The sequence below is a fragment of the Rhamphochromis sp. 'chilingali' genome (genome assembly GCF_963969265.1).
Source record: "Rhamphochromis sp. 'chilingali' genome assembly, chromosome: 1".
In the NCBI taxonomy this organism is placed as follows: domain Eukaryota; kingdom Metazoa; phylum Chordata; class Actinopteri; order Cichliformes; family Cichlidae; genus Rhamphochromis; species Rhamphochromis sp. 'chilingali'.
In genome coordinates this window covers 489,625-502,868 of record NC_137929.1, presented here as the reverse complement: position 1 = coordinate 502,868, position 13,244 = coordinate 489,625, and the positions used below count along the sequence as shown (strand labels likewise).

Here is a 13,244-nt window from a genome sequence, read left to right as displayed (position 1 = left end):
TGGCTCAGCTTCGGCGCCTAACAAGCTCATCACTAGACCCACTTCAGTTTGCCTACCAGCCTGGCATTGGAGCGGATGATGCCGTCATTCACCTCCTACATCGTTCCCTCGCTCACCTGGAGACCGCTGGAAGCACTATGAGAATCATGTTCTTTGATTTCTCCAGTGCCTTCAACACCATTCTTCCCTCGGCTCTGAAGGACAAGCTGGAGAACTCTGGAGTGGACCATCACCTCACTACCTGGATTCTGGACTACCTCACCGACCAACCACAGTATGTGAGGACTCAGGGCTGTGTGTCGGACAGGGTCGTCTGCAGTACGGGGGCCCCACAGGGAACGGTTCTGGCTCCGTTCCTCTTCACCATCTACACTGCAGACTTCTCCCACAACTCCACCCAGTGCTTCCTGCAGAAGTTCTCTGATGACTCTGCAATAGTCGGCCTCATCACTGATGGGGACAACAAGGAGTACAGAGGACTGACTCAAGACTTTGTGGACTGGTGCCAGCTGAACTACCTCCAGATCAATGCCAGTAAAACCAAGGAGCTGGTGGTAGACTTCCGCAGGCACAAGCATTCTCCACTGCAACTACTGAACATCCAAGGTATGGACATTGAGGCTGTGGACAGCTACAGGTACCTTGGTGTTCATCTGAACAATAGACTGGACTGGACTCATAACTCAGACGCCCTCTACAGGAAAGGGCAGAGCAGGCTGTACCTGCTGCGGAGACTCAGGTCATTTGGAGTGGAGGGCCCACTCCTGAAGACCTTCTATGACTCTGTGGTGGCTTCTGCTATCTTTTATGGTGTGGTCTGCTGGGGCGGCAGCATCTCTGCTGGGGACAGGAAGAGACTGAACAGGGTGATCCGAAGGACCAGCTCTGTCCTAGGATGCCCTCTGGACCCAGTGGAGGTGGTGAGTGACAGGAGAACGGCGGCTAAGCTGTCATCCCTGTTGGACAACATCTCCCACCCCATGCAGCAGACTGTGACAGCACTGAGCAGCTCCTTCAGTGGGAGACTGCGGCACCCACGGTGTGGGACGGAGAGATTTCGCAGGTCTTTCCTCCCCACTGCTGTCAGACTCCACAACAAAGACTTTAACTGAACAAACACACACATCCATACATATGCAATAATACTAAGTGCAATAATCTTTTCTGGCATCGTTGTATTTTTACTCAGTGTATATAGCATTTGTATTCTATTTTTATCTTATTGTATATTTTTATTCTATTTTATTCTACTGTATATAGTATATTATTTTATTTTATTCTATTCTGTACAGTTGTGTACTGTATTTATTCTTATCGTATTCTAATTTTTGCATCATAACTTTTGCACTGTCCACTTCCTGCTGTGACAAAACAAATTTCCCATGTGTGGGACTAATAAAGGTTATCTTATCTTATCTTTATCTTATTACTGATTACTTCCCCAAAAAAGTAATCCCGTTACTTTACTTATTTTCAAAAGTAATTAATTACTTAGTTACTTAGTTACTTTTTAAAAACACGATTTACAACCTGAAGAGGTGATAAAGCGATAGATCTTTCAGCCCAATTCTACTTTTTCTACATAATCCATCATACAAAATGTAATCAAATGGAAAAGTCTCTTTTTTTTACTTGTTTTATCAGTTTTAATCTTTTAACTTTATGCATCAAGCAAAAATTTAATTATATGCAATATTCTCTGACTTGAATAAATTAGTTTAACATTTAAACCTATTTTCTGCACATTCCAGCACATAAAATAAAATATTTTTGTGTTTACACTCACTCTTTCAAATAAATGCAAGTAAAACACAGCAGAAAATAAATAAAGTCAAAGACTCAGCGGTCCTGTTGCTCTATTTTCACCTGTAAAGCAGGAGTGGGGTAGGCGGAGGTTTACCCTGGTGCAGGTGTGCCGCGGTCAGTTGAAGAATCCGCGAGTTTCTCTGTGAATTTCCCATTACGTCGTTGGGCACTCTGAGCTTGCTTGGAAGTTTAGGGTTTTTTTTTTCCTTGTAAAAAGTTTTCTTCCCACGCACAGCGGACGCTAATGTTTTTGTCACTTTTTATGGAATCAAACTCAAAGTAAGGTCAGTACTTCCACGCTTTAAACGCTGCACGCTCATACTGTCTCCCACAATCGATATGTGATCCATTGTTGATCTGCACACAGCTGTTGTCACTGACGGCGCACTCGTCACTGTCGTGAGACATTCTCGCAAAAAATCACAGTTTTAATAACGCAGTAATGCAGCGTTCCTACGGGAAAGTAACGGTAATCTAATTACCGATTTTGCAATAGTAATCCCTTACTTTACTTGTTACTTGAAAAAAGTAATCAGATTACAGTAACGCGTTACTGCCCATCTCTGGTAAGTACATATGTGATCATAGCTTTAGCTTTTAAATGTTTATTCTAGTTAACACAGATCAGGTGGAACAACTCAAATAAAATATCAAAAATATTAAGTGGTCATCGGTACTCAGTTTGTTCAATACTGAATACAATGGAGCACAAATTGTCCATGTCCAAACTGTCACCAAAGTGCAATTTAGACCTGGCCTGTGGTTGTTATCTAAGTGATAATCATCAATTCTACTAAAACAAATACAAAACAAAGAAATTTGACACATTCTGTTGATATCAAAAGCACACTGAACAATTCAGTGTTGTTTTACTGCTGTTCTCTCTTCACTTCTTCTCCTCTGATTCTCTCCACATGTTGCTCTGGATCAGTGCTCAGTTTCCTGACAAAACAAGATTAAATATTGCTAAATATAATAGTATCTCACTACACTTCAACATAAGTGTTTTATTTTTGTAATTGTTTATCTGTTATTTTTCAGACTGAGTCACTGTGACCTGTCAGAGAGAAGCTGTGAAGCTCTGGCCTCAGGTCTCAGCTCTCAGACCTCTAATCTGAGACAGCTGGACCTGAGTAACATCAACCTGAAGGATTCAGGTGTGAAGCTTCTGTCTGAAGGACTGAAGAGTCCACGCTGTACACTGGAAACTCTCAGGTGAGATCAAGCATTTTTCTTTCATCAACTGACAGAATTAGCAGATTAATAATAAGGCAGTCCTCTAATAAGAGGAGAAGTGGAGGTGTTTTGAAGGGCAACATACTCTTATGTTAACAAGACAGGAAGTAGTTCCTGGGAACTTCTTCCTTTGTTATTGTCTAAGTAGAAACATGATGGTGAAACAGTGATGAGTTTGCAGAGGTGGATCCACAGCACACAACACAACAATACTGTTGCGTGCTGAAAGCAGACTTCTCACAGATTCTGAGGCTGCAGGTTTCATCACTGTCCAACCAAAATTCACTGAACCAGCGGTAAATGAACGTCCAAAACTAAGCTTCATGTTTAAAAAACAGATGATCAGGGGGATTTGTGTTTACATCTTTTTTGTGTGATCTGCTCACCTGCTGTTTTAGCTGTTTGGTGGTTGTTGAGATGGTTTTGTGAACTTTTAGCTGAGATTCTGACGTTTCTGTAGATACCACACATGTCTAATTACTTTGTACAGCATGAATGGCCATAACAAGGTTTTTAACAGTAAGAAAAGTTGTAAAACTTCAGAAAATATAGTTAAAAGTCCAAAACCTTCCACGTCTGGTGGCTTGTGGTAAGGAGCAGATCAAACGAGTAAAGAATTACGTTATAATTATAAATGGCTTCAACAGCACATTCAGGTCTGTGAGACTCATTCAGACACTGAGCTGTGGCTCTGTGCTACATGCACATATTTCTGCATCTCTGCCATTCAGACACACTTTATATATAGTTTATTTTATGTAGTATTCAATACTGAACTGTACATTTAGTCTTTTTAAAGGCAGCAAGTTTTATTCAGTGTTTTCATAAAAGCCTTATTTCTATCCATTTACTGCTATTAGGAAGAACACGTGAGGTTTAAGACCTGGACCAGTTTGAAACCTTTTGTCCTCCACAGTGGAAAATGGGTGGAAATAAAAATGGGTCTCACTTTAGCCATCTCCTAATTTTATCAGTTCTACTCTCAGCGTCTTCTGTATATCTCCTGTATAAATGTTGCACTCAGCTTTGTGGTCTCCAATATCACTGAAATGCAGCCAGATGCTGCTCATTTTGCCTTTTCACTCTTTCCTGACACGCTTGCATTTCAGTACAGCTCCCATTTCTCTGTGTACTGGTCTCTACCACTACCCTTGCTGTCTATGGGACATTTCCGTCCTCTTTCACATAATGGTATGATCCCAGTCTGTCTCTTAAAGTGTTTGGCCACATGGTTTGCTCATCAGTAGTGCATTGTGTACTTATTTTAATAGTACTGCCAGTGGCGTGCACAGACATTTTGGGGGGCAAGTGCTCCAGGGGGAAAAAAGGGCACTTTTTGCATATGTGGAAAACCTTTTCTTTTTATAATAAAAAAATCGCACAGGTTAAATGCAACTTTTAACCGGATTATTCGTCCAGAATTGCTGTGCGTTGCTGACCTACAGCAGACAAGAGCTTCTGGACATCTGGACTCACAACTCCAACAGTTTTATCTCTGATCTCCGACTCATCCCAGAGATCTCCAGAACACCGGAGGCTGCCCACTCTCCCCGGCCGGGCGGAAGTGCACGCAGACGGCGCCGAGATCGTAAACAAAGGCGAGGTAGGCACGGAGGGCTACGGGCTAAGCTAAAGCTAACACCACACCGGCTGCCTTTACCCAGTATTTTCCTTGCCAATGTCCGTTCTCTGGCAAACAAAATGGATGAGATACGGCTCTCCATCACTAACAACAGACGGATTATGGACTCAAATGTCATGTTTTTCACCGAAACATGGTTGAACAACAGCTGCCCGGACAATGCTATCAAGTTAGCAGGACGCCACACACACCGAGCCGACAGGCTAGCAGATGACTCCGGCAAGACCAGAGGTGGAGGTTTGTGCATTTATATTAACAATGCTTGGTGCATGAACTCCACTACTACTGAGAGTCACTGCTCACCTAATGCGGAGTTTTTAATGGTCAAATGCAGACCTTATTATCTCCCCAGAGAACTCACTTCAATCATACTCACTGCCGTGTATATCCCCCCCGACGCTAATGCTAGGTTAGCCATGAAAGAACTTTCTGCAGCCATCAACAAACACCAGAATAAACACCCCGAGGCTGCTTTTATTGTTGCTGGCGACTTCAACCACACCAACTTAAAGACAGTCCTCCCCAGATTCCACCAACATGTCTCCTGCCACACCAGAGGAGACAAGACTTTAGACCATGTGTATTCCAACCTGGCTGGAGCCTACAAAGCCACACCCCTCCCCCACATTGGACAATCGGACCATCTCTCCCTGTTCCTCACACCTAGGTATTCACCACTCATCCAACGTGTGAAACCTGCTGTGAGGACAATTAAAGTGTGGCCAGAGGGGACAGACGCAGTGCTCCAGGACAGATTTAAAAACACAGACTGGAATATGTTCACCCACACAGACCTGGACCAGTACGCCTCATCTGTACTGGATTACATCTCCGAAACCACAGACAGTGTTACCACCCAGAAACGGATCACCATGTACCCCAACCAGAAGCCTTGGATGAACCGGGATGTTCGTCTCCTCCTGAAGGCCCGCAACACCGCCTTTAGGTCAGGAGATACACACGCCTACAGCACAGCCAGGGCTAATCTAAAGAAGGGCATCAAAAAAGCCAAACACCATTACAAAAAGAAGGTAGAAGAACACTTCTCCAACTCCAACCCCCGACGCATGTGGCAAGGACTCCAGACCATTACAGACTACAGGACCACCAAACCCTCCCCCGCATCCTCTGATGTCTCCTTCCTCAACGAGCTCAACAACTTTTATGCTCGTTTTGAGCGAGGGAACCCCACAACCACAACCAAAGCAGACATGACGCCAGACCACCAACCTCTGACTCTCTCCCCCACCGATGTAGGAGCGGTGCTGAGCAGGATCAATGTCCACAAGGCTGCAGGTCCAGATGGCATCCCCGGGCGTGTTCTCAGAGCGTGTTCTGGGGAGCTTGCAGGAGTGCTCACAGACATATTCAATCTGTCCTTGGCCCACGCTGTGGTACCGGCCTGCTTCAAATCCACCTCCATCGTCCCGATACCCAAAAACTCCAACCCATCTTGCCTCAATGACTACCGCCCAGTAGCACTCACCCCCATCATCACTAAGTGCTTAGAGCAGCTGGTCCTAGCACACTTCAAATCCTGTCTCCCCCCCACCCTGGACCCCCACCAATTCGCATACCGCCATAACAGGGGCACAGAGGATGCAGTCTCCATCGCACTGCACTCTGTCCTCTCACACCTGGACAACAACAACACCTACGCCAGAATGCTGTTTATAGACTTCAGTTCAGCATTCAATACAATCCACCCCTCACAACTCATCAGGAAACTGACAGACCTGGGCATCAGCTCCCTCATATGCAAATGGTTACTGGACTTCCTGACCAACCGCCCCCAACATGTCCGGCTGGATAACCACTGCTCATCTACCATCACAATGAACACCGGTGTACCACAAGGCTGTGTGATGAGCCCTTTCCTCTACTCCCTCTTCACCCACGACTGCAGACCTGCTGATGGTTCCAACACCATCATTAAGTTTGCAGATGACACCACGGTGATTGGCCTCATCAGTGACAACAATGAGGCCGCCTACAGGGAGGAGGTGGATCGTCTGGCTGAGTGGTGCGACACAAACAACCTGCTGCTTAACACCGAGAAGACCAAGGAGCTCATCGTGGACTACAGGAGGAATGCTGACCCACATCCACCCATCCACATTAAGGGGACGGCTGTGGAGCGTGTGAGCAGCTTCAAGTTCCTGGGAGTCCACATCTCCGAGGATCTCACCTGGACGACCAACTGCTCCAAGCTGGTCAAGAAGGCTCACCAGCGCCTCTTCTTCTTGAGGACCCTGAGGAAGAACCACCTGTCCTCAGACATCCTGGTGAACTTCTATCGCTGCACCATCGAGAGCATCCTGACCAACTGTATAACAGTCTGGTACGGGAACTGCTCTGCCTCGGACCGGAAGGCGTTGCAGAGGGTCGTGAAAACTGCCCAGCGCATCGCCGGAGCACCACTTCCTGCCATAAAAGACATCTACAGGAAGCGGTGTCTGAAAAGGGCTGGGAAAATCATCAAAGACCCCAGTCACCCATCACATGGAGTCTTCACCCTCCTGCCCTCTGGGAGGCGCCACAGGAGCCTCCGGACTAAGACCACCAGGTACCGGAACAGCTTCTTCCCCACAGCTGTCAGACTCCTGAACTCTGCCTCCTGACATCTGACCCACGTTAAACTCATGCACTGAACATACACACCCCCACAATGGACAACTGTACCCTCAAACACACAATAATAACATGGACTGAACCACCACTCACAACCACTAGCACTTCATATAGCCTCTGTAGAAACTATCTACACCCTCACTTATCTTAACTGCACTACTGTATAGCTCTGTGTAAATAATCATTCTGTACATTCAATAATCTTTAATCCTACAACTGTTTACAACTTGCATAGTTCCCATTTCTGTATAGCTGTATATCTCAAATTTCTGTAAAGTTATTTATTTCATATTCTGTATAGTTTTTCATATTTATATCCTGTTCATAGCCTGTACATAGCTTGTACTCACTACAGCCTGTACATACTTAGTTATAGAATATTCACAACATACTTCATACCGTGTACATTATAACATACCATAATAGACCCATTTCTGTAATATACTTACATATCTATACTATTGCTAATATATATTGTAATATATCTATATCACTAAAGCACTTCTGGATGGATGCAAACTGCATTTCGTTGCCCTGTACCTGTGCATGTGCAATGACAATAAAGTTGAATTCTATTCTATTCTATTCTAAAGTGACTCTTTTAAAAACATGTCTGCCTGAAATTCACATTTCATTTATTTTGGGGGATTTTAACAGAGAGATAGAACTTTATGAATCCCTCATGTTTATCCTCCAGGGAATCCAGTTTGTAGTAGCAGAACACCGACAAATTTTTACACAGCACAGAATTAGGATATCAAATAAAGGGGAATAAGAGAATATGAATATAAGCATAAATACACTGAACAAAAATATAAACGCAACACCTTTGTTACTGCTCCCATTCCCCATGGGATGGACGTAGAGACCTAAAATTCATTCCAGATACACAATATAACCATCCCTCCCAAACAGTGGTCACAAATCAGTCCAAATGTGTGGTAGTGGGCACATCTGCTATATTGAGATAATCCATCCCACCTCACAGGTGTGCCACATCAGGATGCTGATCTGACATCATGAGTAGTGCACAGGTGTACCTCAGACTGCCCACAACAAAAGGCCACCCTGGAATGTGCAGTTTTGTCTCACAGCAAAATGCCACAGATGCCACAAGCAATGAGGGAGCGTGCAATTGGCATGCTGACAGCAGGAATGTCAACCAGATCTGTCGCCCGTGCATTGAATGTTCATTTCTCAACCATAAGCCGTCTCCACAGGCGTTTCAGAGAATATGGCAGCACATCCAACCGGCCTCACAACCGCAGACCTCGTGTAACCACACCAGCCCAGGACCTCCACATCCAGCAGGTTCACCTCCAAGATCGTCTGAGACCAGCCACCCAGACAGCTGCTGGAACAATTGGTTTGCACAACCAAACAATTTCTGCACAAACTGTCAGAAACCGTCTCAGGGACGCTCAACTGCATGCCCGTCGTCCTCATCGGGGTCTTGACCTGACTCCAGCTCGTCGCCGTAACAGACTTGTGTGGGCAAATGCTCACATTCGATGGCGTCTGGCACGTTGGAGAGGTGTGCGCTTCACGGATGAATCATGGTTCACATTGTTCAGGGCAGATGGCAGCTGAGAATGTCCCAGTTCTTGCATGGCCAGCATACTCACCGGACATGTCACCCATTGAGCATGTTCGGGATGTGCTTGACCGGCGTATACGACAGCGTGTACCAGTTCCCACGAATATCCAACAACCTCGCACAGCCATTGAAGTGGAGTGGACCAACATTCCACAGGCCACAATTGACAATCTGATAGACTCCATGCGACGATGTGTTGCACTGCATGAGGTAAATGGTGGTCACACCAGATACTGACCGGTTCTGGGTCCCCAGACCCCCAATAGCGCAAAAAACTGCACATTCCAGGGTGGCCTTTTGTTGTGGGCAGTCTGAGGTACACCTGTGCATTACTCATGATGTCAGACCAGCATCCTGATGTGGCACACCTGTGAGGTGGGATGGATTATCTCAATATGGCAGATGTGCCCACTACCACACATTTGGACTGATTTGTGACCACTGTTTGGGAGGGATGGTTATATTGTGTATCTGGAATGAATTTTAGATCTCTACGTCCATCCCATGGGGAATGGGAGCAAAAACAAAGGTGTTGCGTTTATATTTTTGTTCAGTGTATATACATATATACACAGACCTCACACAGAGACAGCAGCTACACTGTGTGTGGATGTGATCCAGTCACAGCTGTGGGTTTCAGTCAGTGTGTCTCTAACTTCATGGTCACATTTCAAAGCTTATTGGAGCCAGAAGATGTTCAAGTAAAAGATTTATTGCTGTACTCGTCTACCAGGATAACAGGAGGTTCATAAAGCTGTGTAATACTTCAGCTTTACATCATGGAGTAGTAGTTTATTAAACCCCCCAAAATATGACTATCCAGAGTTGGGACCAGGAAGCAGAGTTGCAGTCTTATACGCCTCTCTGCAGCTTCTCTCCTCCTGCTACCCCCCCAAAAACCCATCTCCATAGAGACTGTGTCAGCTTCCAAACAGACAAAAAAACTAAAAACCAGCAACAAACAACTTAAACATAAACAATCACAAAGAAAGAACAATACATTATCCACATCTGAACCAAAGAGTAAAGCAGTGAAATGTGGATTATTAAACATTAGGTCTCTCTCCTCCAAGTCTCTGTTAGTACATGTTAGTAAAAACATTTCTGCATTTTACCCATATTTTATTTTTAACTCAAAATCAAAGATTCCAGATTCTCCTACATGTTGGTTTTGAATCAGATAGGACGACAGATTTCAGGTGGCCCTGTGTCTTTCTCTATTACATTTGCCACTGTGTAACTCAAAGTTATTTAAGGACTAGTTTATTTCAATGGATGAGTTTACTGACTGACGCGCAGAAGAAATAGTTCTTTAAGGAGCCTAGATGGTGTGAATGATGAGACCAAAGACTGCAATATCTTGTACCAAAAATATATTGAATAAATGGAGGAAAGGGGAAATGGAACAAAATAATTAACACAACACACAACATAAATGCCCACAATTAAATAATAAATCAATGCTGTGATCTTTCTGTGCAAAAGTCCTTTTTGGTCCTCTTCTTTTTAAAGTTCACTTTTAAGGTATTCCTCCTTAGAGTCCAGCTTCATACAAATGGGGAAATATGTCCGTAATCCAAAGACGGCTAAGTGGGGGAAAGAGGGGAAACAAAGAATGGTCCTACCGGCTCGCCACTTCAATATGAAGAAGATCAATTCAAAGGGAGGGAACAAAACCTGACCTGTAGGTCAGAAAAACGTCCATTAGCACATCAAGTTCGATTCAGTTTACCGGTAAACAAATATATTTTTCTGCAAGCCTATGTAACAATGCAAATCATCATCAACCAATGTACAACAGTTAAATTATTAATTATCTTGGCTACGTAGCTTAATCTATACATTCCAGTAGCGTTCGCTACAAACAATACAAAAACAACAATAAAGGAAAACAGCTGTCTAACAGACAGCATAGCCGAATTCAAGGCAACACATAACAATAATCATTCAATCGCACTTTGTTTCAAAGTAAGCCCATTAAAATGCTCAAGTAAATAAAAGTGTTCAAAAACAGCGGTTTTTGAGCCAGAGTTCTGCTCGCGGTGGGAACGCCGCCGCAAAAAGCCACTTTTTAATCGCGAAAACGATCGGCTGGTTACTGACAACCAAAAGGTTGTTTTTGGTAGATATTAAAGATCATGGGTGGGCGGGGCAAATGGAGCAGTTTTCTACAGTCGAGTAAAATTCCAGGAAAGAGCTGGGTGTGGCTTTCCTTTAAATCACATGATCAACAGCTTTAAGATGGAGGCAACTCGCTCAGTGTTTCCTGTTTCATTCTTAGACTGTGGCGATGGTAAGTAGCAGCTTTTCACTTGTTACCTGGCATCTTTTCAGCCACCAATGATAGTCATTGTATGTTATCAACATTTCACTAACTATGTTGTCTCTCATGTTTAAAATAGGCCGACCAAGAGCAAAATAGGTATGTCTGCAGACTCTGCTGTAGCCAAAGTTATCAGATCTCCTGTGTTTTTAAATCCCTAACTGCTCGATCATTATCATTTTAGAAGACAACAATTTCTCAAAGGAGGTTCAAAACTAATGCCTACAAGATTACCAAGAGGATGGTTCGGGGCTCTTACATGACTCCGGGAAGTCAACACTTGGTGGATGAGGTGTGTTACCTTTGACACTTTTAAGACAGTCCTGTTTATCACTACTAACAATAAGCAAATATGTTTTCACTCAACAGATCCTTCACAGCATGTTGTTTCTGGGCAAAATCAACAACATCCCCTTTTCTCCAGAAGAAATCTTCCCTAATCCTTTTGTTTTGGGTTCTTTAATGAGAAGATATCCCAGGCCTTTAAAGTTGTATTCGACTCAGCTTCCCAGGCGAAGTCCCTTCTCCTGTGTGCTCGACATGGTAAGATAACTCTTCTCACATTTTCAGTCAATCTGACAAACTTCCAGTTTTTAGGAAAGTATAATGCAAAGTGCTTTTTTACTGAGAAATCCAAAGAAAATCCATACTGTACCTTATACTTCAACATATGCTTCTAGCTATACTTCTCCACCAAACACAGAGACTGCAGGAGAGCTGGAGACTTGCTTCAGAATTTGTTAGTTCTAAATAATGTCTAACAGACTCATTATTGGAGATGCTTACAGTCTTCAAGGCGTATATGATGCTGTCACTGTGTAGCTGCTGGATCTGTTAAGCTCAAAGACTCTAAATTCAGCGTGTTTTGACAGCCCGGCATAGCAAAATAGAAAAAAAAAGGTCAATTAGCAAATTTAATTATAAATTAGTGAGAACAAAGATGGATTTTTGCTTATTGATTTAAAATTAAATAGATTTTTGTGACTTGTTTCACCCCCCATCTTAAAATGTCTAAACCAAAAGCATCCAATGGTCCTGCATAGTTAAATAAGTCAAGCAGCGAAACAAACATGTTGATCAACTTTCTATTAAAAACAACTATATAATCAGGTGCAACACTTTGACCAGATCTGTAACTGTTTTCAGATCATCCTGCAAAATAACTCAGAGAATGAAGAGCAAATAAAGCAGAGTCTGCAAGATCTCCTCACAGACTTGGACTTAGAAGAGAATAATAAAAAAACAGCTTTCGTCTCGTCCACCATCTGCATTTCTCAAAAATCCCAAACCAACAAATCAGAAAGGTACTGCGGAGTCTCCATGTCCACCAAAGGTCCTAACGCTGGGAAAATTATGATTGCTGCCTCCTGTCTTAGCAAATGGCATAAATATGTATCTGGTGCGGTGATGACCTATTATCCAAACACAGTCCAGAAAGATTACTTTGATGGAACAATTGAAGTACCTGGAAATATCAGGTGTGAGGCTTTTTGTCTCCGTGATGGTGCCAGAATGAAGCCTTGCAGATCATGTAAGAATTTGTTTGGCTTGAACACAGAAGACCTCAGAGAGTGGCCATATGGTAACTGTGCTGAAGCTGAGAGCCTGAGCAATTTGCTTGAAAATGAGAGAGAAGTTGAAACGCATGTGGATGAATACTCAGCTGAAAAGGATAACAGGCAGAGAGCTGAGGATGAGGTTGGTAGGGTTCTTAGAACCGTGTTGCAAAGGATTCGGTTTAACTGGACAGGTGAATTTTACAACCCAGAACAAGAGTGAGATTTCATGAAATCGTTTGCATTCATCATTCTGATAAATCAAAGATTCTCTGCTCTGACAGCATCTGTGTGGATTTTCTGTAATCACAGAGACGTGTATAAGCATGTTTACTTTCCATCTCCATGTAATTGTCACATTTAATAATTAAAACTGGCTTCTATGGGTTTTTGTTTGTTTGCTTACATATCTAGTGTTTAATGCAATATGAAGCATTATCAGACAGCATTTAT

At 43.4% G+C, this 13,244-nt stretch overlaps 1 long non-coding RNA gene across 2 annotated transcripts; it reads left to right on the top strand.

Moving 5' to 3' along the window:
• The first annotated feature begins 9,426 nt into the window (after positions 1-9,426).
• On the top strand, positions 9,427-13,181 carry LOC308399352. Of its 2 annotated transcripts, none has more exons than XR_013972140.1 (3): positions 9,427-11,527; positions 11,605-11,778; positions 12,382-13,181. It is a non-coding gene; the product is annotated as an uncharacterized lncRNA (long non-coding RNA). The 2 variants fall into 2 exon arrangements; XR_013972141.1 differs by lacking the exon at positions 12,382-13,181 and having other exon boundaries at positions 9,427-11,334; positions 11,420-11,527; positions 11,605-12,375.
• The last annotated feature ends 63 nt before the right edge of the window (positions 13,182-13,244 follow it).